Source organism: Bubalus bubalis, chromosome 3 (genome assembly GCF_019923935.1).
Source record: "Bubalus bubalis isolate 160015118507 breed Murrah chromosome 3, NDDB_SH_1, whole genome shotgun sequence".
Classification (NCBI taxonomy): Eukaryota; Metazoa; Chordata; class Mammalia; order Artiodactyla; family Bovidae; genus Bubalus; species Bubalus bubalis.
In genome coordinates, this window is record NC_059159.1 from 134,683,228 (window position 1) to 134,707,535 (window position 24,308).

Consider the following 24,308-nt stretch of genomic DNA (forward strand, 5'->3'; position numbering starts at 1 on the left):
CTGGAGTTGAGCTGTAGGAGTTGCTTGTATATTTTTGAGATTAGTTGTTTGTCAGTTGCTTCATTTGCTATTATTTCCTCCCATTCTGAAGGCTGCCTTTTCACCTTGCTAATAGTTTCCTTTGTTGTGCAGAAGCTTTTAAGTTTAATTAGGTCCCATTTGTTTATTTTTGCTTTTATTTCCGATATTCTGGGAGGTGGGTCATAGAGGATCCTGCTGTGATGTATGTCAGAGAGTGTTTTGCCTATGTTCTCCTCTAGGAGTTTTATAGTTTCTGGTCTTACATTTAGATCTTTAATCCATTTTGAGTTTATTTTTGTGTATGGTGTTAGAAAGTGTTCTAGTTTCATTCTTTTACAAGTGGTTGACCAGTTTTCCCAGCACCACTTGTTAAAGAGATTGTCTTTAATCCATTGTATATTCTTGCCTCCTTTGTCAAAGATAAGGTGTCCATATGTGCGTGGATTTATCTCTGGGCTTTCTATTTTGTTCCATTGATCTATATTTCTGTCTTTGTGCCAGTACCATACTGTCTTGATAACTGTGGCTTTGTAGTAGAGCCTGAAGTCAGGTAGGTTGATTCCTCCAGTTCCATTCTTCTTTCTCAAGATCGCTTTGGCTATTCGAGGTTTTTTGTATTTCCATACAAATTGTGAAATTATTTGTTCTAGCTCTGTGAAGAATACCATTGGTAGCTTGATAGGGATTGCATTGAATCTATAAATTGCTTTGGGTAGTATACTCATTTTCACTATATTGATTCTTCCAATCCATGAACATGGTCTATTTCTCCATCTATTAGTGTCCTCTTTGATTTCTTTCACCAGTGTTTTATAGTTTTCTATATATAGGTCTTTAGTTTCTTTAGGTAGATATATTCCTAAGTATTTTATTCTTTCCATTACAATAGTGAATGGAATTGTTTCCTTAATTTCTCATTCTGTTTTCTCATTATTAGTGTATAGGAATGCAAGGGATTTCTGTGTGTTGATTTTATATCCTGCAACTTTACTATAATCATTGATTAGTTCTAGTAATTTTCTGGTGGAGTCTTTAGGGTTTTCTACATAGAGGATCATGTCATCTGCAAATAGTGAGAGTTTTACTTCTTTTTTTCCAATTTGGATTCCTTTTATTTCTTTTTCTGCTCTGATTGCTGTGGCCAAAACTTCCAAAACTATGTTGAATAGTAATGGTGAAAGTGGGCACCCTTGTCTTGTTCCTGATTTTAGAGGAAATGCTTTCAATTTTTCACCATTGAGGAAATGTTTGCTGTGGGTTTGTCATATATAGCTTTTATTATGCTGAGGTATGTTCCTTCTATTCCTACTTTCTGGAGAGTTTTTGTCATAAATGGATGTTGAATTTTGTCAAAGGCTTTCTCTGCATCTATTGAGATAATCATATGGTTTTTATTTTTCAATTTGTTAGTAGAAGGAAAGAAATCTTAAAAATTAGAGCAGAAATAAATGCAAAAGAAACAAAAGAGATCATAGCAAAATTCAACAAAGCCAAAAGCTGGTTCTTTGAAAGGATAAATAAAATTGACAAACTATTAGCCAGACTCATCAAGAAACAAAGGGAGAAAAATCAAATCAATAAAATTAGAAATGAAAATGGAGAGATCACAACAGACAATACAGAAATACAAAGGATCATAAGAGACTACTATCAACAATTATATGCCAATAAAATGGACAACGTGGAAGAAATGGACAAATTCTTAGAAAAGTACAACTTTCCAAAACTCGACCAGAAAGAAATAGAAAATCTTAACAGACCCATCACAAGCATGGAAATTGAAACTGTAATCAAAAATCTTCCAGCAAACAAAAGCCCAGGTCCAGACGGCTCCACAGCTGAATTCTACCAAAAATTTAGAGAAGAACTGACACCTATCCTGCTCAAACTCTTCCAGAAAATTGCAGAGGAAGGTAAACTTCCAAACTCATTCTATGAGGCCACCATCACCCTAATACCAAACCTGACAAAGATCCCACAAAAAAAGAAAACTACAGGCCAATATCACTGATGAACATAGATGCAAAAATCCTTAACAAAATTCTAGCAATCAGAATCCAACAACACATTAAAAGATCATACAACATGACTAAGTGGACTTTATCCCAGGGATGCAAGGATTCTTCAATATCAGCAAATCAATCAATGTAATACACCACATTAACAAATTGAAAAATAAAAACCATATGTTTTTATTCTTTAATGTTTTAATTATGTTTGTGTCCCATTTTTATTTAAATAGCAATAACAATGGTAGCAATAACTCTATTATTGTCATGTGTGTATGCTCAGTTGCTAAATCATGTTCAACTCTTCGTGATACCATGGACAAGGAGCCAGCCAGGCTCCTCTGTCCATGGGATTCTCCGGGCAAGAATACTGGAGTGGGTTGCCATTTCCTCCACTTTTATTGTCATAGTAGTCATTTATTAAAAACTTACATGCACCTAGTGATATTTGGTACTTTATAGATGTTTCAATCATCCTAGTATTACTGCTAACAACATAAACAACGGTTACAGTTGCTAACAATATTGAACTTTCTATGTGCTAGATATGTTTTTAGTATTATATTTATTCATTAACTCCCTTAGTTCTGACAACACTTTATGAAAAAAATGGTGTTATATTAGTCTAGCAAAATCCCATGAAGATTGTGTACAATCACCTCCATTTTATAATGAGAAAACGTGGTGCTCGGGTATGACACCAACACCTAACAATAATCCATGGTCTCTCATACTTATCTTTAAGAGTAGTATAAGATTAGTATCTTTAAGATAAGTATCTCTCATAATTATCTTTAAGCATCAGAAATGCTTTTCTTTTTTTTACCATTTTTTTTTCTGAATCTTGTTGCTGCTGCTTCTTCTCCCTCTTCTTCCTCTCCCTCTTCTTCCTCTTTTTGTCCTCCTCCTCCTCTGTATTTTCCATCTATAGAAACTTTCTCATCTTCTTTCCCCTCTATCACAGACAGTTCCACTCAACATTTCCTTCTCCTTTTCCTTCTTCAAGGACCAGCAGTTCAACATCTATTTTAAAAAGAAAAGAAGGAAGAAGAGACAAGGAAAAAGAAAAGCAAGGAAAGGAAGGGAAATGTTAGAGAAGAGAACCTGTTCAAGGCTGTGACTTCAGGTTATTCCCGGGAACAATCTTCCTTATTCCAAGATCAAGAATCCTCACCCTTGTAAAGGTTCTGCCCAGGCAGTGGAGACAGCACACACTCAGTACACAGTGTGTGATGGCTCCTACAGAGGGTGGATCCTTCTGGGTTCAGGGGCCTGAAAACAGCCACAGATGGTGCAAGCCATTACTCACTACCCTAAGGCAGTGCAGCCCAACCCTCGCTGTTCACGGCTGTAACAAAGTACTGGGATCAAGCCGGTGACAAAGGCATTCTCTCTGAGCACTAATTAGCCTCTGAGTAATTTCTCTCTGACTCCAATTTCAACCATATGTACATACAGATGCACTGTACTTTGCACTTCTTGTCTACTTTTCCCCATCATTCTTAGATCCTCTTGCTATCCTCCTCCCCTTTCTGCATCTTTTTGATTCTGTTCATCACTTTTCTTCCATGAGATATTTAAACATTTAATTTGGGACTTGAAAGCTGATGACTTTGGGGAGCCTACATATTCTTCCATACAACTGTGAGGGGCTCTTAGGAACCAATTGCTAGAGAATTCCTTTTTTTCCAAAGTGACAGTCTATAGGCATAGATGCAACTGAGGCAGGTGTTGTGTCTGCTGACTGTGACATTATTATTTATTTTCTTATATTTCATGTTCTTTATATTTTTTAATGTTTTCCTAAAGTTACCTATAAAAAGACCATTTTGTTATCTTGAGTTCTTTTATTTCATCAGTGAAAACATGCCCAAGGTTCTTAGAGAGATCTTCTTCCTCATTTGTTCATTTTTTAAAATAATATCAGAGACTTTCTTGGGTTATGAATTTCTTTAGATGATTGCATGTATATTTCTATCTGATATTAGCTATGACTGTATTGTCACAACCTTACTTTGGGAACTTGTAGTTCTTTTTCTCTGTCCCATGGGTTGACTCCTTTATTTTTTCCTTTTTTATTTTCTGTTTTCAAAAATCTGCTTCTCCAATGGCATGGCACATACTAACGATGCCTTTCACTGGCTTCCTGACTGGCATGGATTCCAAGAAGACAGTGGCATTCTGCTGCAGGTTCTCCTTGCTTCCATGTCCACTCCAAACTTGTCTTAACTAAGGTCAGTGTGGTTATTAACTCTGCCAGGAAGTTGCATGGAGCTATGAAAAGGCATGGCTTTAGAAAGAGGTAAGCCTGTTAAAATCTTGGCTCTATACTTTCCTAGCCATGTGATGTTGAGAAAGTTTCTTAGCCTACCTAAACCTCAGTCTCCTGATGTTTAAAAATGAAGAGAACAACACCTACATTGTAATGTTGTTGTGAGCATTGAAGGTCATGTAAATTGCCTTGTGTGTGATAAGGATGCAATTAATGAAAATTACTTTCATTTTGAGTCAGTTAAATATGGGATTCAAATCCAAATTCTTCTACCTCTAGGACTTTTTAAAAGGAAATTTTTATGTATGCTGAGTCATTTCAGTCATGTCTGACTCTTTGCGACCCTATGGACAATAGCCCACCAAAGTCCTCTGTTTATGGGATTCTCCAAGCAAGAATATTGGAATAGATTGCCATGCCCTCCTCTAGGAGGTCTTTCCAACCCAGGGACTGAGCCGGCATCTCTTATGTCTCTTGCGTTGGGAGACAGGTTCTTTACCATTAGCACCACCTGGGAAGCCCCAAAGGAAGTTTACTTAACTGGTTTTGAGCTTATTTGTAGGCTCAAATGAGAATAAAGGTCCCTATTTTTTAAGTCCTGGGAAGACTGCAGCATCAGACAAGGTATAAGACAGTTGCAGATGCTCTCAATGAACATTCATTCTCTTCCGTCTTCTGGACAAAGACATACTCTGGTGGACTTTTCTGAACTTTACCTGGAGCATTGCTTTTTCACAAAACAAAACTTCTAATAGGTATTACCCTAGTGTGAAGGACTCATGTTTAGCTCAAAAGAATGCTTGTTTTGATCTCTTGGAAAAGTGGATCCATTTTCTCCTTCTGATCAATGGGAATGTTTTCATAAAAATAGTACTTTTGATTTTCTCTTTTTACAAGTAGGTACATCTTTTAACCCCAGAGCACCATGTGAATGAAACAGAAGGAACAAGAGAGAGAAGAACCACAATTTAGTGAAGGTGGTATGTTCAGATGGTATGTAAAACAAAAGATTTGGGACTTCCCAGGTGGCTCAGTGGTTAAGAATCTGCCTGCCAAGCAGGAAACTCAAGTCCAATCCCTGGGTCATGAAGATCCTCTGGAGAAAGAAATGGCAACCCTCTCCAGTATTCCTAACTGAAAAATCCCATGGAGAGAGGAGCCTGGTGGGCCACAGTCACAAAGAGTCGAACGCAACTTAGTAACTAAACAACAACGACAAACCAGGAGATTTAGAAAAAATCTCATTGCAGTCAAGAGATATCCGTGCATTTTGATGAATTCATTTTTCACTGGGAGATAAATTTTTATTCATTTTTTTCAAGGATTTGGAAAATGCTAAATAAAAGAGAACCAATAAATTGGAGGAAACATTGCTCTCTTTAGACTACACGTAGAGATTCTTTCTCACAGGACTCTGAAAAAGAAATGCTCTTCAAATGCAAACTGCCTCCCATCTTTTGTAATCCTGAAGGAACACCTCAGTCTCCGACGAATGGGGTGTGTGGGCTTTGAAATCTGACGTTACCCTGATTTTAACCCAAGCTCTGCCACATACCATCGGCAATGCCTTTAACTTCCGCAAACCTCAGTTTCCTATGTTATTGTTGTTTAGTTGCCAAGTCATGTCTCTTTTGTGATCCTGTGGACTGTAGCCTGCCAGGTTCCCCTGTCCCTGGGATTTCCCAGGCAAGAATACTGGAATGGGTTGCCATTCCCTTCTCCAGGGGATCTTCCCGACCCAGGGATCAAACCAGTGTCTTGGGATTGGCAGGTGGATTCTTTACCAATGAGCCGCCAGGGAAGCCTCTCAGTTTCCTTTAGGTGTAAATAATAAAATGGTCAGCTTAGTTCTTCCTTTGTATAGTTTTTAGTAGGAACATATAACACAATTGATGTGTGTTGAAGCTTGTAGCCCAGTGCCTTGTATAGAGTAGAAAATAAATGTCAGAGCCCCTTTTGTTTTTCCTTTAGAGCTATCCAATAGTGTGAACTTGATAATCATAGATGATCAATATAAGTAAATAATGGAACCTGTTGGAAGAATGTATCAGTGGAATTAATCTTATTTTTAATCATTGAGGAAGCATCTAGTCAAGAGAAGCAAAATTGACTGAATTGTTCTAGTACTTGGTGTAACTTGGTTTTAATTTTGATGAACAAAATAAGGATCCCACCTGTGTTATGATGATTAATTATATCATTATTTATAAAAATAAATGCTATCATTTGTCGACTTAGTGTGAATCAGGTGCTTATGCCTTAAGGAAGGTAAGATTCATCTTACAACTGAGAAGACAAAGGCTCAGAATTAAGAAACTGTTTACTCAAGGTTGGGGCTTCCCTGCTGGCTCAGACAGTAAAGTATCCGCCTGCCATGCGGGAGACCTGGGTTCAATACCTGGGTCAGGAAGATCCCCTGGAGAAGTAAATGGCAAAGTACTCCGATATACTTGCCTGGAGAATCCCATGGACATAGGAGTCAGGTGGGCTACAGTCCATGGGGTCGCAAAGAATCGGACACGGCTAAGCGACTAACGCTTTCACTTTCCTCAAGGTTACAAAGCTAATGAGTAGAACCAGAACATATGAACCTCCACAAATGTTTAACGTTTTTGTATTGTATAATAACAGAAATAGACTATTTGCTGCAAATAGGCACTTTATTTGGTTCACACTATAATTGAATCCATGATCAGATCTTAAAATTTTTTATTTTCATTTATTCTCTGGAAGAAGCATCAACAACCTAGGGGCATAATTTCATTTTTTCCACTTTTGGCATCTAACTCTATTTTATTAAGTTTATCTAAGTAAGCGATTACAATTTTCTACCCTTAGATATAAGGTGTCATCTTACTGGCAAATGAGGCCAGCCTGTGGCCGAGGCATCAATACTACATATTTACTGACAAGTCAGGGAAGTAAGGTATGGTACTAGTGGTAAAGAGCTTTCCTGCAAATGCAGGAGACACAAGACATACAGGTTTGATCCCTGGGTTGGGAAGAACCCCTGGAGGAGGGCTTGGCACCCACTCCAGTATTCTTGCCTGGAGAATCCCATGGACAGAGGAGCCTGGCAGGCTACAGTCCATGGGTTGCAAAGAGTCAGACACGACTGAAGCGACTTAGCAACCACACACGCAGGGAAGTAAGAGATTTATATGTATTTTTTCCCTTGGAGTTTTGATACTTTCAGAGTTTAGGGAAGTGAATTAACATTCAAAGTGTATTGTGGCTGGAAGTGTAGGTATAGACATTGTCTGTGTTTTTTCATTTAATACTCATAACAGTGGGTGAAAGAGACGTCATCAACGCCATCTTAGAGCTGGGGAGTGGAGGCTTTGTAAGCTTAAGTAACTTATGTAAAATAGGAAGTATAACTAAGTTTTGAGCCCCGGAAAGCACTCTTATATTGTGGATCTCATTTCATGATGATGCTAGTAAATGAAGTGTTAGAATTCTCTGTTCTAATTTCCTGTTTACCTTGACAAGAAAGTATCCATTACTTTCCCCGATGGTGCCATGCCTCATCCCAGGGTCAGGCTTTCTTTCAACTGAATAATGTACAATTGGAGAAGCACACATTACTGGACATATTCTGAAAACTCAGGGAGGTGGGGGGATATGGAGGAGAGATGATGGATGGGAATAAAGGAAACAATATAATGTTGTGGAAATTTAGATTTGGAAATGATTTTTAATCAAGTTCGGCCAGAAGAGCCTCTCTCTAGGTGTGACCTAGATGTAATCAATAACCAACATTGCAAGCCCTCTTGTCTCCCATGTGATGTTATTGAACGCAGGTTTAATTGACCTCAGAAAGAACTTACTTTTTTGAAAAGCCATGTGCACTGCCAGCAAAATAAACTTTCCTCAGTTCTTGCCATGTGGGGAGCTTTGCTGGACTATTTCACATGGTCATTTCTGAGTAGAAAGCTGTCAGGTCATCAAGCTATAAATGCTTGGGAAACAAGTCTATGAGGCCACTTTGATAATGAATGAAGCTATAAAATGTGGTAAGGATTTCCTTTCACTGGGTTTTCTCATAGCAGCAATAGAATTGGATAGGTTACCATGGAAGGATTCCATTACATCCACGCTCAAGACAGGCAAGGTGGCACAGGACCAGATTCGTGCAGGAAAAAATCTTACCTCCCTTTTATTGTATAATCTATGAAGACCCTACCCTGAAGGAGTGAACTAGAAGTGACTGCTCAAGGGAAAATTTCATTTCTTTGTTGAATCAGACTATGCATTTTGTCTTGATGAACCCTAATTTCTGTGGCTCAGATGGTAAAAAATCTGCCTGAAATGCAGGAGACCCAGGTTTGATCCCTGGTCTGGAGAGATCCCCTGGAGGAGGGCTTAGAACCCATTCCAGTATTCTTGCCTGGAGAACTCCATAGACAGAGGAGCCTGGTAGACTACAGTCCATGGGGTTGCAAAAAGTCAGACATGACTGAGTGACTAACACTTTCACTTTTCAAGATGAAATAGATCCTTCCTTGTCAGAATGATACAAAGACTTCTGAACCTCAGCAGCTGAAGAAAGTTTAAGCTAAGCTTTCTATTGATGAAATTCTTCTCTTGTCCACTTAATATTTTGGTGGCCTGAAAAGTCTTTTCTGAGCTTCACATTACTTGGATGTACAATAAGAGGGTTGAGCTAGATTATCTGCAAAGTCCTTCCTTTCTGTAATGCCAAATACCTCCATTTCCACTAATACCCTAAGAATAAGGGAGCCTTGCATTTACAAAATACCCTAGGCTCAAGAGAACTGCTTTAGAAGGCAGCCATGGTACAAAGGAAGGACCTGAGTCAGAAGACCTGTGGTCCCTTCTCACTTTGGCCACATCCTTGTATATGAACTTGATTGTTGTTTTTTTTTAATTTATTTATTTGGCTGTGCCAGGTCATAGTTGCCCCTGTGGGATCTTCAGTCTCCATTCTGACGTGCAGAGCATGCTGGACCTTTAGCTGTGGCCTGTGGCGTCTTCAGCTGTGGCATGTGAACTCTTAGTTGTGGCACGTGGGATCTGACCGGGGATGGAACCCGGACCCCCTGCATTGGGAGTGCGGAGTCTTAGTCACTGGACCACTAGGGAAGTCCCGAGTGTGAACTTTGACAAAGCATTTCACATCCCTAAACTTGAATTTCTTAACATATAACACGAGGGTGGTAATAACCTATCACAGGGAAAAGTTGGTAGAATTTTGTCAGATTGTGTATGTGAAAGTAAACTTTTTACACTCAGAATCCAGGTATGCACTTAAATATTTTGACTGTCATCTGGCGAAGCCCTCTCACTTATTTTTTCCTCCAACCAAGAGCTTTTAAAATCCAGATTTTTTAAAAGATCTAGTTTTAATCAAAGTTAGGTATGTTCATAAAGTATCAACCATCTCTACAGAAGGTATTATGTAACACAAAATTTCATGCCCCTTCTCTATACCGTCGCTGATACCCTGTTTCCCAGAGGTGACCACTTTCAACTCTAAGTTTTGCGTTTGTTTTTTTTTTAGAGTATTTGCCTCCCTGGGAATCATGATGAACCTCACCTTCCAGTGCAGGGGCTGTGGGTCAGTGCCTGGTCATGGAGCTAAGATACCATGTGCCTTGCAGCCAAAAGAAGTGAAAATTAAAACAGAAACTATATTGTAACAAATTCAATAAAGACTAAAAATGATCCACTTTAAAAATAGTCTTAAAAAATATTTACCACCATGTATCTAAGTAATCTGTGCATAGTACCATTTTTGATTTTTCAGTTTAACACATAAAGTGTGCTTAGTCACTCAGTCTTGTCTGACTCTTTGTGGCCCCATGGACTGCAGCCAACCAGGCTCCTTTGTCCATGGGGATTCTCTAGGCAAGAATACTGGAGTGGGTTGCCATGCCCTCCTCCAGAGGATCTTCCCAACCCAGGGATCGAACCCAGGTCTCCTGCATTGCAGGCAGATTCTTTACTGACTGAGCCAGCAGGGAAGCATACACATTATAATAATCTGCCACTTATGGAAGATGTAGATTTCACCCCTGTCACTCTTCTACCAGCAAATATATGCACAATATTAATATTTCCATCCTCCCAAAACAAACATATAATTTTGGTTGGCTCTATCATCAGTCTTTAAATTAATGTGAGTCCGTAAATCCTATTCATGGCAGAGTCACATAAAGTACTGTAATTTTTTTCTTTCCTCGCACAAGTATGTATTTTTCTGAGATTTAACCATTGTTTTGTTTATCTGCTACATTTTTCTTTTTTTAATTAATGTATTTATTTTAACTGGGGGCTAATTACTTTACAATATTGCAATGTTTTCTTTTGAGAAGCTTTTATAAGCCTCTCTTTCCCCCGGTGTTCTGAAATCCATGGTGATGTACCTGGGTCTATATTCACTTATTGTGCTGGTCCCTAGGTTGTCCAGTCCTGACGTGTACTGAGCCTCTTCTTGGGTGTTTTTAACTGAGTACTTTAATGTCCCTATTGTATAGCTCCACAGGCACATTTCTATGACAGTTCTTATTACATTATCTTATAGTTAGTTATAAGTTCCAAAGAATAACAAGGAGAGATAAGAAAGCCTTCCTCAATGATCAGTGCAAAGAAATAGAGGAAAAGAATAGAATGGGAAAGATTAGCGATCTCTTCAAGAATATTAGAGATACCAAGGGAATATTTCATGCAAAGATGGGCTCGATAAAGGACAGAAATGGTATGGGCCTAACAGAAGCAGAAGATACTAAGAAGAGGTGGCAAGAATACACTGAAGAACTGTACAAAAAAGATCTTCATGACCCAGATAATCATGATGGTGTGATCACGCACCTAGAGCCAGATATCCTGGAATGTGAAGTCAAGTGGGCCTTAAGAAGCATCACTATGAACAAAGCTAGTGGAGGTGATGGAATTCCAGTTGAGCTATTTCAAATCCTAAAAGATGATGCTGTGAAAGTGCTGCACTCAATATGCCAGCAAATTTGGAAAACTCAGCAGTGGCCACAGGACTGGAAAATGTCAGTTTTCATTCCAATCCCAAAGAAAGGCAATGCCAAAGAATGCTCAAACTACTGCACAATTGCACTCATCTCACACACTAGCAAAGTAATGCTCAAAATTCTCCAAGCCAGGCTTCAGCAATACGTGAACTGTGAACTTCCAGATGTTCAAGCTGGATTTAGAAAAGGCAGAGGAACCAGAGATCAAATTGCCAACATCTGCTGGATCATTGAAAGAGCAAGAGAGTTCCAGAAAAACATCTATTTCTGCTTTATTGACTATGACAAAGCCTTTGACTGTGTGGATCACAATAAACTGTGGAAAATTCTAAAAGAGATGGGAATACCAGACCACCTGACCTGCCTCTTGAGAAATCTGTATGCAGGTCAGGAAGCAATAGTTAGAACTGGACATGGAACAACAGACTGGTTCCAAACAGGGAAAGGAGTACGTCAAGGCTGCTTATTGTCACCCTGCTTATTTAACTTATATGCAGAGTATATCGTGAGAAACACTGAGCTGGATGAAGCACAAGCTGGAATCAAGATTGCCAGGAGAAATATCAATAACCTCAGATATGCAGATGACACCACCCTTATGGCAGAAAGTGAAGAAGAACTAAAGAAACTTTTGATGAAAGTGAAAGAGGAGAGTGAAAAAGTTGTCTTAAAGCTCAACATTCACAAAATGAAGATCATGGCATCCAGTCCCATCACTTCATGACAAATAGATAGGGAAACAGTGGAAACAGTGGCCGACTTTATTCTGGGGGGCTCCAAAATCACTTCAGATGGTGACTGCAGCCATGAAATTAATAGACACTTACTCCTTGGAAGGAAAGTTATGACCAACCTAGACAGTATATTAAAAAGCAGAGACATTACTTTGCCAACAAAGGTCCATCTAGTCAAGGCTATGGTTTTTCCAGTGGTCATGTATGGATGTGAGAGTTTGACTATAAAGAAAACTGAGCGCCAAATAATTGATGCTTTTGAACTGTGGTGTTGGAGAAAACTCTTGAGAGTCCCTTGGACTACAAGGAGATTCAACCAGTCCATATAAAGAAGATCAGTCCTAAATATTCATTGGAAGGACTGATGTGAAACTGAAACTCCAATACTTTGGCCACCTGATGTGATACAGCTGACTCATTTGAAAAGACCCTGATGCTGGGAAAGATTGGACAGGAGGAGAAGAGGATGACAGAGGATGAGATGGTTGGATGGCATCACCGACTCAATGGACATGAGTTTGAGTAGACTCCAGGAGTTGGTGATGGACAGGGAAGCCTGGCATGCTGCAGTCCATGGGGTTTCAAAGAGTCAGACACGACTGAGCGACTGAACTGATAGTTATTATGAACATCCATAGCATAAACATACCATGCCCCATTATGGAAGAGCCACTGATTTTTATTTTATAAATTAAAAAAATTACTCATGATTGGGACTTCCCTGGTGATCCAATGGCTAAGACTGTGCACACCCAATGCAGGGGCCCTGAGAATGGTCTCTGTTCAGGGAACTAGATCCCATTTGCTTCAAACTGAGTTCACATGCCGAAACTAAAGTTCTTGCATGCTGCAATGAAGATCGAAGATCCCACGCTGCAGCTAAGACCTGGTACAGCCAAAAAGATACATAAAATATTAAAAAAAATACTTGTGATCATCTGGCAGTATGGACATAGAAGCATAGTATGTTATATGGATTTGAAAAATTAATAGCAGCTAGAATTGTACTAGTTTTCTGAAAATATACCTGTACTTTGTAGATTTTACAGTTTGCCATACATTTTTTAACTCTTTGTAATGAATGACTTTGCTATTAACCTGAACAAATTCTAGACTGCTCTCCACAATGACTTGAAACTTGAACGGAGAGAAATAAAAATAGTTTGATATTCTTGAGGTTTCTAAGGACCTTTAAACACCCATTGTTAGTTATAGCCAGTATGTTTATGACCCAGGAAAAGGAAAAGTTGTGGAAATAAGCTCTCTTTTAGTATTTGTGGGGCCCAAGACAAGAATATAAATGGTGGCCCACATACATATGTCTAAATATTTAAAATTTATAACTCAGCCTTTAAAAATGTTGAATAAAATATGCTCTAGCTTCATACTTTAACGAGTACATTTTTATCAGGGCCTGGAAGGCTAGATTGTATTTAAATTCTGGGATTCCTTAGCAGCCAGAAGGAGCCAGTCTTCAGCTTGTCTCTCATCTTCTTGCGTGCGTGTGTGCTCAGTCATTCAGTCATGTCCAACTCTTTGTGACCCCATGAACTATAGTCCACCAGTCTCCTCTGTCCTTGGGATTTCCCAGGCAAGAATACTGGAGTGGGTTGCCATGCCCTCCTCCAGCGGATCTTCCCAACCCAGGGATTGAACACAGGTCTCCTGAATTGCAGGCGAATTTTTTACCACTGAGCCACCTGGGAAGCCCCCTGTCATCTTCTTACCTTTAACCAGATCTATGTCATCTTTGAGACCTTCAACTGGCACACATATTGTTACATAGACACAACCCATGACCAAGTTCCAGTCACATATTCTGATTACAGGCATTCTTTGCTCAGTGGTTGGGTAATTGGTAACCATATTTGTGGTTCGGTCAACATTTGGGAGGAGAGTCTTGGAAGAAAACTGTGCAAGACCTGAAAGTGGTCTCAGGGGCATTTGTGCCAGGAATTACAGGGTTCCATGGAGAAATGTCTAGAGGGCAGGCATGGGTTCCAGGTGGGCATATTCCCCTTGACCCTATGTCCTCCCCCTTAGTGGTAGGGTCAGAACATGGCCCTCTAAGTGCAGGGTCCAAGGCAGAGTCTCCTCCTGACTGGGGCTGGAGGTAGGGACTCTAAGACAGTAAGAGGAATCTGATTGTGGTCATTTTATGTGTATGTGTGAGCATACTGAGTTGTGTCCTACTCTTTGTGACCCTATGGACTGCAGCCCACCAGGCTCTTCTGTCCATGGGATTTCCCAGGCAAGAATACTGGAGTGGGTAGCCATTTCTTCCTCCAGAAGATCTTCCTGACCCAGGGATCAAACCTGCATCTCCTGCATTGGCAGATGAATTCTTTACCACTGTGCCACCTGGGAAGTGTGATCATTTTGCAGTTGTGGGCAAATCTGAGAAGGAAACATAAGTTGTGCTGGTCTGTTCCTTTGACCTCCAACTACTTCTGCCAGCTCCACAATCTATTCCATTAACCAGGCAGGTTCAGTCCTTTGACTTTAACTTTACATTTATAAAAACAGGGATGGAACATGAGACTTCTTGATAGCTTGTGCTGATCCAGCCTACATCATAAATCAGAATTTAAATGTCTCGTGGTTTGAGGTAAGTCCTAAGCTGACGTTATCCTCTCACTTTATGAAGCCTTGGAGGCCTACAAACACAGATTCAGACTTGGTGGTTTGGGTATTAAAAACTGGTTCCTTTCCCTGGGTTTTATGTTACCACTTCGAATTCCACCAAGCAAGGAGTGACGGATACAGCAGGAAAGCTCAGTAGACAAAGAATGCCCACCAAGGGCTCTGGGAAGGGCCCTCAAGGAGAATTTGGAAACTCAAAATCTCTTTGCTCCTAATTAGGCTGACTGATGAACCTGGAAAAGGCCAAATCTTAAATTTCAAAAACTGTATAAATAACTGATGTCTTGAAAACATGTCTTTACCCACTCCCACCTCCCACCAGCTGCCTTTGTTATGCTCCAGTATTTATAAAGCACCTGTAATTGCCTTCATTTCTTCTACTCTTTTTGCCAGGCTACAGGAGTGCAAAGGAAAGATAAACCAAAATAACTAAGCCATGGGGGTAATTTTCAAATAGGAATTGCCCTTTCAGTGCATAATAGGGTTTGGTTGTTCAATAAATATTATTCTCTCTCTCAATCTCTGTTCCAGCTCCATCCCCATAAACTGTTCATCAAGATGGTGGATAAATTAAGTGCTGACTGTTTAGTTCACAGGGTGAGATACTGAGTCTAGGAAGTTCTAGGTGTACGGCCAGCTAAAGCAGAGGGAGAGCTGGACAACAGCCTAGTGTAAGTGTTGGCTTCTCTGTCCTTTTCTAGTGGTTCAGATCTCGAATTGGATCCTAGAATCTGCTTCTCCTAGTTGCTCCAGTTTGAACTTGGCGTCATACGCTGATTAACTCTTTCTGATCTCAGCCCTCACTCCTTTTACCTACACAGCTCTGCTTTCCCATCTGTATTCATCCTGTTAATTTATTTTGGTAATCATTGTGGTAAGACAGCCTGCAGGAACACTCTCAGGTTTCTGCCTGAGACAGGACACTGCTGTTGCTAAGTCGCTTCAGTTGTGTCCAACTCTGTGCGAGCCCACAGACAGCGGCCCACCAGGCTTCCCCGTCCCTGGGATTCTCCAGGCAAGAACGCTGGACACTACCCACCTTTAAATTAGAATAGGGAAATACTCTCACCTCTCAATTCATTACCTCCAGGGTCATTTCACACCTATCAGTTCTTTTTAAAGAATCATTTATTTCTTTGGCTGCATTGCGTCTTAGCTGCCTCATGGGAGATCTTTCTTTGCAGCATACAGACTCGCTAGTTGTGGTGCATGGGCTTAGTTGCTCTGAACTACATGGGAACTTAGTTCCCCAGCCAGGCATAGAACCTGTTTCCCCTGTATTGGAAGGCAGATTCTTAACCATTGGACCACCAGGGAAGTCCCTCATGCCCATCAATTCTCACTGCTTCCTTCAGAGTTGCGTTCTTTTTGTAAAAGTTGACTGTGCCCTAAAGCTTTTTGAAAAGCAAATACAAGAGTACTTACACATACCTATTGACTTGGTTCCTTGGTGTACTTTTCCCTGAGAAGCCCAAGGCTCCCTTCCCTGGTGCTGCTTTGCTCAGCACTTTTTAGGAGTTACTTCTTTTGGGGCACTGCCTCAAGAACTAGTTTTTTATTGTTATTTCTAAGCAACTGAAATTCCTTGGGAAAAAAAAATTTTTTCCACTGTGCTTCAGGAAGGAATATTGAAAAAAAAATGTATATCAGGCATGATATTATCTAGACTGACATTTTATTCTTTTCACAGAATTTGTTTCTGCAGGACTTTACCAATTTGAAAAAAAAAAAAAAAAAAAACAACAAACCCAGCCATAAAAGCATAAACTGCACAGCTACAAATAACAATATTAAAAATAATATGCAGAGTTCTGCTTCTGGTTAGCATGTTGATACACACTGAAAGACCTGCTAAAACAACAGGAAATCACAAGATAATACAAAAAGTATAGTCTTATTTAATGTCATTAAAGAGCTATGGACACAAGGAAATCTAAAAGAACTAAATTCTTGAGGGGTGAGCTCCTCCAAGATGATCACGGAGGAAAGATGCTCTGTATTTGGGTTCATTTGCTGGGGATGGAGGTAGAGTGGGTGGGGAGGCAAGCTGCCAGAAAAGGACTGGTGTAAAATTCTTGTATTACAAGGGAAGTAGAATGTCATTAATTTAAAATGGACTGTGACAAATTAAGGATGAGTAATGTAATCTCTAAAACAACAGCTATAAAAAATACAAAGGATGATAGCTGAAAAGCCAGTAGAAGTGATGGAATAGAATACCAAAATATAGTTGGTTAGCCCAGAAGAAGAGAGGAAAGGATGAGAAAAGGCACAAAGAAGAGAAATGACAAATAAAACCAATTAGAATAATTATAGAATTAAGCCTAGCCATATTGATAAATGCATTAAAGAGAATATTTTCAGACTGGTTAAATAAATAAGGCCCAACTGTATTGTTTACATAAGAGACACTTTAAATATAAAGACACAGAGGCTAAAAGTAAAGGTTGATAAAAGATACACCATGCAAATACTAAGGATAAGAAAGTCGGTTTGGCTATATGAATATCAAATAAAAGACTTAAAGACAAGGAGTATTACCAGAGACAAGAGAGGGTAATTTTATAAAGAAAAAAAGACACAACCCTAGCACAACTATGTGAACATACTGCTGCTGCTGCTGCTAAGTCGATTCAGTCGTGTCCGACTCTGTGCGACCACATAGACGGCAGCCCACCAGGCTCCGCCGTCCCTGGGATTCTCCAGGCAAGAACACTGGAGTGGGTTGCCATTTCCTTCTCCAATGCATGAAAGTGAAAAGTGAAAGTGAAGTCACTCAATCGTGTCCAACTCTTAGCGACCCCATGGATTACAGCCTAACGGGCTCCTCCGTCCATGGGATTCTCCAGGCAAGAACACTGGAGTGGGTTGCCATTTCCTTCTCCAATGCATGAAAGTGGAAAGTGAAAGTGAAGTCAATCAGTTGTGTCCGACTCGTAGCAACCCCCATGGACTGCAGCCCACCAGGCTCCTCACTCCATGGGATTTTCCAGGCAAGAGTACTGGAGTGGAGTTCCATTGCCTTTTCTGTGTGAATATACTAAAACCCATTAAACTTTATACTTTAAATGTAAGAACTATATGGTAGCTAAATTATATCTTAATAAAGCTATTACAAATTTTATTGAAATGATTAATACACTATATCATTGTGGAATTCCAGCTGAGCTGGAATTATAGTATATAATTAATACACTATATCATTGTGGAATTCCATCAATCCTGAAAGATGATGCTGTTAAAGTGCTGCACTCAATATGCCCACAAATTTGGAAAACTCAGCAATGGTCATAGGACTGGAAAAGGTCAGTTTTCACTCCAACCCAAAGAAGGGCAATGCCAAAGAATGTTCAAATTACTACACAATTGCATCATTTCACATGCTGCTAAAATCATGCTCAAAATCCTCTAAGCTGGACTCCAATAGTATGTGAACAGAGAACTTCCAGATGTACAAGCTAGACTTAGAAAAGGCAGAGGAACCAGAGATCAAATTGCCAACATCCGTTGGATCATAGAAAAAGCAAGAGGATTCCAGAAGAACATCTACTTCTACTTCTGCTTCATTAACTATGCTGAAGCGACTGTGTGGATCACAACAAACTGTGGAAAATTCTTAAAGAGATGGAAATACCAGACCACCTTTCCTGCCTCCTGAGAAATCTGTATGCAGGTCAGGAAGCAACAGTTAGAACTGAACATGGAACAACAGACTGGTTCAAAATTGGGACAGGAGTGTGTTGAGACTGTATATTGTCACCCTGCTTATTTAACTTATATGCAGAATACATCAGGCAGAATGCTGAGCTGAATAAATCACAAGCTAGAATCAAGATTTCTGGGAGAAACATCAATAAGCATAGATATGCAGATGACACCACCCTTATAGCAGAAAGTGAAAAGGAACTAAAGAGCCTCTTGATGAAGGTAAAAGACGAGAGTGAAAAAAGCCGGCTTAAAACTCAACATTCAGAAAACTAAGATCATGGCATCCTGTCCCATCACTTCATGACATATAGATGGGGAAACAATGGAAACAGTGAAAGACTTTATTTTCTTCAGCTCCAAAATCACTGCAGATGGTGACGTCAGCCATGAAATTAAAAGACTCTTGCTCCTTGGAAGAAAAGCTATGACAAACTTAGCATATTAAAAGACAGAGACATTACTTTAATGACAAAACTCTGTATAGTCAAAGCTATGGTTTTTCCAGTAGTCATGTGTGAATATGAGAGTTGGACCATAAAGAAGGCTGAACACCGAAGAATTGGTGCTTTCGAACTGTGGTGTTGGAGAAGACTCTTGAGAGTCCCCTGGACTGCAAGGAGATCAAAACTGTCAATCCTAAAGCTAATCAACCCTGAATATTCATTGGAAGGACTGATGCGGAAGCTGAAGCTCCAGAAGTTTGGCCACCTGATGCAAAGAGTTGACTCTTTGCTAAAGACCCTGATGCTGGGAAAGATAGAAGGCAGGAGGAGAAAGGGATGACAGAGGATGAGATAGTTGGGTGGCATCACCAAAAACTCAATGGATATGAGTTTGAGCGAGCTCCTGGAAATGGTGAAGGACAGGGAAGCCTGGCCTGCTGCAGTCCATGGGGTCACAAAGAGTCAGACATGACTGAGCGACTGAACAATGAACAACAACAAAATGATACACTGTTTCATTGATTAATACACTATATCACAGTCTTATTAGTTCAGCCATTTTTTTTCTGTTAGTCATGGAATGTGTTGAAGTAAATTAATTAAGAGCTCATCTATTTAATGTTATTCATGTTAAATGTTTGTTTCTAAAGACATCATGCTAGTGGTGGTGTGGCTGAGAGGTCTAAGGTGCTGGATTAAGGCTCCAGTCTCTTTGGGGGCATGGGTTTGAATCCCATCACTGCCAATCCTTTTAGGACGTCCCTGTAGCTCAAATGGTAAAGAACCTGCCTGCAATGCAGGAGACCAGAATTTGATCCCTGGGTTGGGAAGTTCCTCTGGAGAAGGGAATGGCAATCCACTCCAGTATTCTTCCCTGGAGAATCCCATAGACAGAGAAGCCTGGCAGGCCACAGTCTGTGGGGTTGCAAAGAGTTGAACACAACTGAGCGACTAACACACACACACATGCTAATGTTATGTGTCTATTCATCTGTTCATTTTTTAATTCATCTGTTTATCTACATAATACTATATATGGTATTTAAACTTTTGTTTATATAATATCGTTAACTTTTATAGTATGTTTGAAAGATAACAAAAACATGCTTATCTTTATATTTTGTCATATTATAATCTTGATAAAAATTAAAAATTTCTCACCATAGGAGGAAAAAAGACATAACAATCCTAGTATGTACACACTTTATAACAAAGTTTTAAAACAGAAATGAAAATTGACAGAACTAATAGAAAAAATTGAAAATGTTACAATTATAGTTAAATTAATATTTTAATATCTATCAGTAATTGCTAGAACAAGTAGGAAAAATATCAGTGAGGGTATGGGAAATTTGAACAATATCAACCATCTTGGTCTAATTGAAATTTATAGATTATTATATCCAGTAACCACATAATATACATTCTTTTTCAAGTGTATATGGAATTCTCAATAATAGAACATATACAGGGCCATAATGTCTATTACATTTTTATGAATTAATTATGCAGAGTGTTTCTAGAACATGACATAATTAAACTAGAAATCCATGACAAAAAGCTATCTAGAAAATTCATCAAAATTTGAAAAATGAAACACTTCATTTCATAAATCCTTAAAATCTGTTTTTAAAAGAAAAAATTAAAACAAATTAGAAAATATTGTGAATGAAATAATAATGAAAATATATCAAAATATGTGGAATGCTACTAAAATAATTCTGAAGGGAAATATACAGCCTGAATGCTGATGGATTAGTCACTAAGTTGTATGTGACTCTTTCAACCCCATGACATGGGCTGTAGCCCACTAGGTTCCTCTGTTCATGGGATTTTCCAAGCAAAGACTGGAGTGGCTTGCCATTTCTTTCTCCAGGGGCTCTTCCCAATCTAGGGATGGAGCCTGTGTTTCCTGTGTTGCAGGCGGATTCTTGACCACTGAGCCACCAGGGAAGCCCTATAGCCTAAATACATACTCATGTTAGAGATGAATGAGATAAAAATCAATTACCTAATCCTCTGCCATGAGTAATTGGATAAAAAGAAACAAATCAAATTCAAAATAAGTAGAAAAAAGCAATTGAGATGAAAACATATAAATAAAGTGGGAAAAAATAAAGTAAATACATAATACAAAGTTGCCTTTTAGAAATAAATTGATAAAATTGATAGGCTTTTATCTAGACTGATGAAAAAAAGAGAACAGTACCAGGAATTTTAAAAGGAAAATTGAATGTTGACTGTTCTGGGTCTTCATTGCTCCGTGGGCTTTTCTCTAGTTGCGGCAAGTGGGGACTACTTTCTAGCTGCAGTGAGTGGGCTTCTCACTGCAGTGGCTTCTCTTGTTGCATGGAGCACGTGGTCTAGGGCTCGTGGGCTTCAGTGGTCATGGTTCCCAGGCTCTAGAACATAGGCTCAATAATTGTGGCACATGGTCTTAATTGCCCCGTGACATGTGGGATCAAGGGATCAAGCCTGTGTCTCCTGTATTGGCAGGTTTATTCATTGCTACTGAGCCATCAGGGAAACCTTAGAAAAATACCAGGAATTTTTTAAATGGGATAGATTTACAGACCCTCAAATTTCAAAATAAAAGGATACTGTATGCAAGTATGTGTTAAAAATTGTGATGACTTAAATTTATAAATTGTTAATGATAATCCTGTATGCGAGACAGCAAGAGACACAGATGTATAGAACAGTCTTTTGGACTCTGTAGGAGAGGGCGAGGGTGGGATGATTTGGGAGAATGGCATTGAAATATGTATAAAATCATATGTGAAACAAATCGCCAGTCCAGGTTTGATGCATGACACATGACATCATGACACATGATGCAGGACGCTTGGGGCTGGTGCACTGGGATGACCCAGAGGGATGGTGCAGGGAGGGAGGTGAGAAGGGGGTTCAGGATGGGGAACACGTGTACACCCGTGGTGGATTCATGTTGATGTATGGCAAAACCAATATAATATTGTAAAGTAATTAGCCTCTAATTAAAATAAATAAATTTATATTTAAAAAAAAAGGATTTAGATAAAATAGTATATCCATAGTGGTTTATAAAAGACGCCAAGGATGTTTATAACAAATATCCTCTTTTAAGATTGTAAATAAAAGTGATTTGAAAATATATGTATATAAATTGTTTAGAATCAGAATGTTCTACAAAGAAGCTTCAGGGACAGATGGTTTCTCTGGAAAATTCTATAAACACTTGAGAAATATAATATCAAGCTCTTTCCGAAAATAGAGGGCAGAACTCATTTATTGAGTCCAGGATTATCTTCATATCAAATCCAAACAAGGCACAAGAAAGAAAATTGCAGACCAATGTGCCGCATGACTGTGGATGGACAAATCCTTTAAAAAATGTTAGCAAGTCTAATCTATTAATATATAAAAGTGCTAATGCATTGTAAAACAGTGGGAATGACCTCACAAATATTAGTTGGGTTCAACAGGGTTCAACCGTTTAAAAATTCTATTGATAATACAATATACCACGTTAGCAGAATATAGGAGAGAATTATGTAATAATTTAAATTCATGGAGAAATGCACCCATCCATGATAAACGCTCTCAGAAATCTAGAGAGGGAAATAAATGTTCTCAATCTGATCAAGGGCACCTATGAAATCTATGAAAACCCTGTTATTGTTGTTGTTCAGTCACTAAGTTGTATCCAACTTTGCGACCCCATGGACTGCAGCATGCCAGTCTCCTGTCTTCACTTTCTCCTGGAGTTTGCTCAGATTCATGTCCATTGAGCTGGTGATGCTATCTAACCATCTCATCCTCTGCTATCCACTTCTCCTTTTGCCTTCAGTCTTTCCCAGCATCAGAGTCTTTTCCAATGAGTCAGCTCTTCGCATCAGGTGGCCAAAGTATTGGAGTTTCAGCTTCAGCATCAGTCCTTCCAATGAGTATTCAGGGTTGATTTCCTTTAGGATTGATTGGTATAGTTAACACATACTTGATGTTGTACTGAAGGTTTTTATCTCCTCAGATTGGGAACAAAGCCAGGATGTATGACCTCAGTCAGTCAGTCAGTTCAGTCACTCAGTCGTGTCCGACTCTTTGTGACCCCATGAATTGCAGCATGCCAGGCCTCCCTGTCCATCACCAACTCCCGGAGTTCACCCAAACTCATGTCCATCGAGTCAGTGATGCCATCCAGCCATCTCATCCTCTGTTGTCCCCTTCTCCTCCTGCCCCCAATCCCTCCCAGCATCAGAGTCTTTTCCAATGAGACAACTCTTCGCATGAGGTGGCCGAAGTATTGGAGTTTCAGCTTCGGCATCAGTCCTTCCAAAGAACACCCAGGACTGATCTCCTTTAGAATGGACTGGTTGGATCTCCTTGCAGTCCAAGGGACTCTCAAGAGTCTTCTCCAACACCACAGTTCAAAAGCATCAATTCTTTGATGCTCAGCCTTCTTCACAGTCCAACTCTCACATCCATACATGACCACTGGAAAAACCATAGCCTTGACTAGATGGACCTTTGTTGGCAAAGTAATGTCTCTGCTTTTGAATATGCTATCTAGGTTGGTCATAACTTTTCTTCCAAGGAGTAAGCATTTTTTAATTTCATGGCTGCAATCACCATCTGCAGTGAGTTTGGAACCCAAAAAAATAAAGTTTGCCACTGTTTCCACTGTTTCCCCATCTATTTCCCATGAAGTGATGGGACCAGAGGCCATGAACTTAGTTTTCTGAATGTTGAGCTTTAAGCCAACTTTTTCACTCTCCTCTTTCACTTTCATCAAGAGGCTCTTTAGTTCCTCTTCACTTTCTACCATAACGATGGTGTCATCTGCATATCTGAGGTTATTGATATTTCTCCTGGCAATCTTGATTCCAGCTTGTGCTTCTTCCAGCCCAGCATTTCTCATGATGTACTGTGCATATAAGTTAAATAAGCAGGGTGACAATATACAGCCTTGACGTACTCCTTTTCCTATTTGGAACCAGTCTGTTGTTCCATGTCCAGTTCTAACTGTTGACCTGCATATAGGTTTCTCAAGAGGCAGGTCAGGTGTTCTGGTATTCCCATCTCTTTCAGAATTTCCTACAGTTTATTGTGATCCACACACTCAAAGGCTTTGGCATAGTCAATAAAGCAGTAGATGTTTTTCTGGAACTCTCTTGCTTTTTCAATGATCCAGTGGATGTTGGCAATTTGATCTCTGGTTCCTCTGCCTTTTCTAAAACCAGCTTGAACATCTGGAAGTTCATGGTTCACGTATTGCTGAAGCCTTGCTTGGAGAATGTTGAGCATTAATTTACTAGCATGTGAGATGAGTGCAATTGTGTGGTAGTTTGAGCATTCTTTGGCATTGCCTTTCTTTGGGATTGGAAAGAAAATGGACCTTTTCTAGGCCTGTGGCCACTTCTGAGTTTTCCAAATTTTCTGGCATATTGAGTGCAGCACTTTCACAGCATCATCTTTCAGGAATTGAAATAGCTCAA

At 39.5% G+C, this 24,308-nt stretch overlaps 1 non-coding gene across 1 annotated transcript; it reads left to right on the top strand.

Annotated features, from left to right (window-relative positions):
• The first annotated feature begins 19,497 nt into the window (after positions 1-19,497).
• On the top strand, positions 19,498-19,579 carry TRNAL-AAG. The gene has a single exon. It is a non-coding gene; the product is annotated as a tRNA-Leu (tRNA).
• The last annotated feature ends 4,729 nt before the right edge of the window (positions 19,580-24,308 follow it).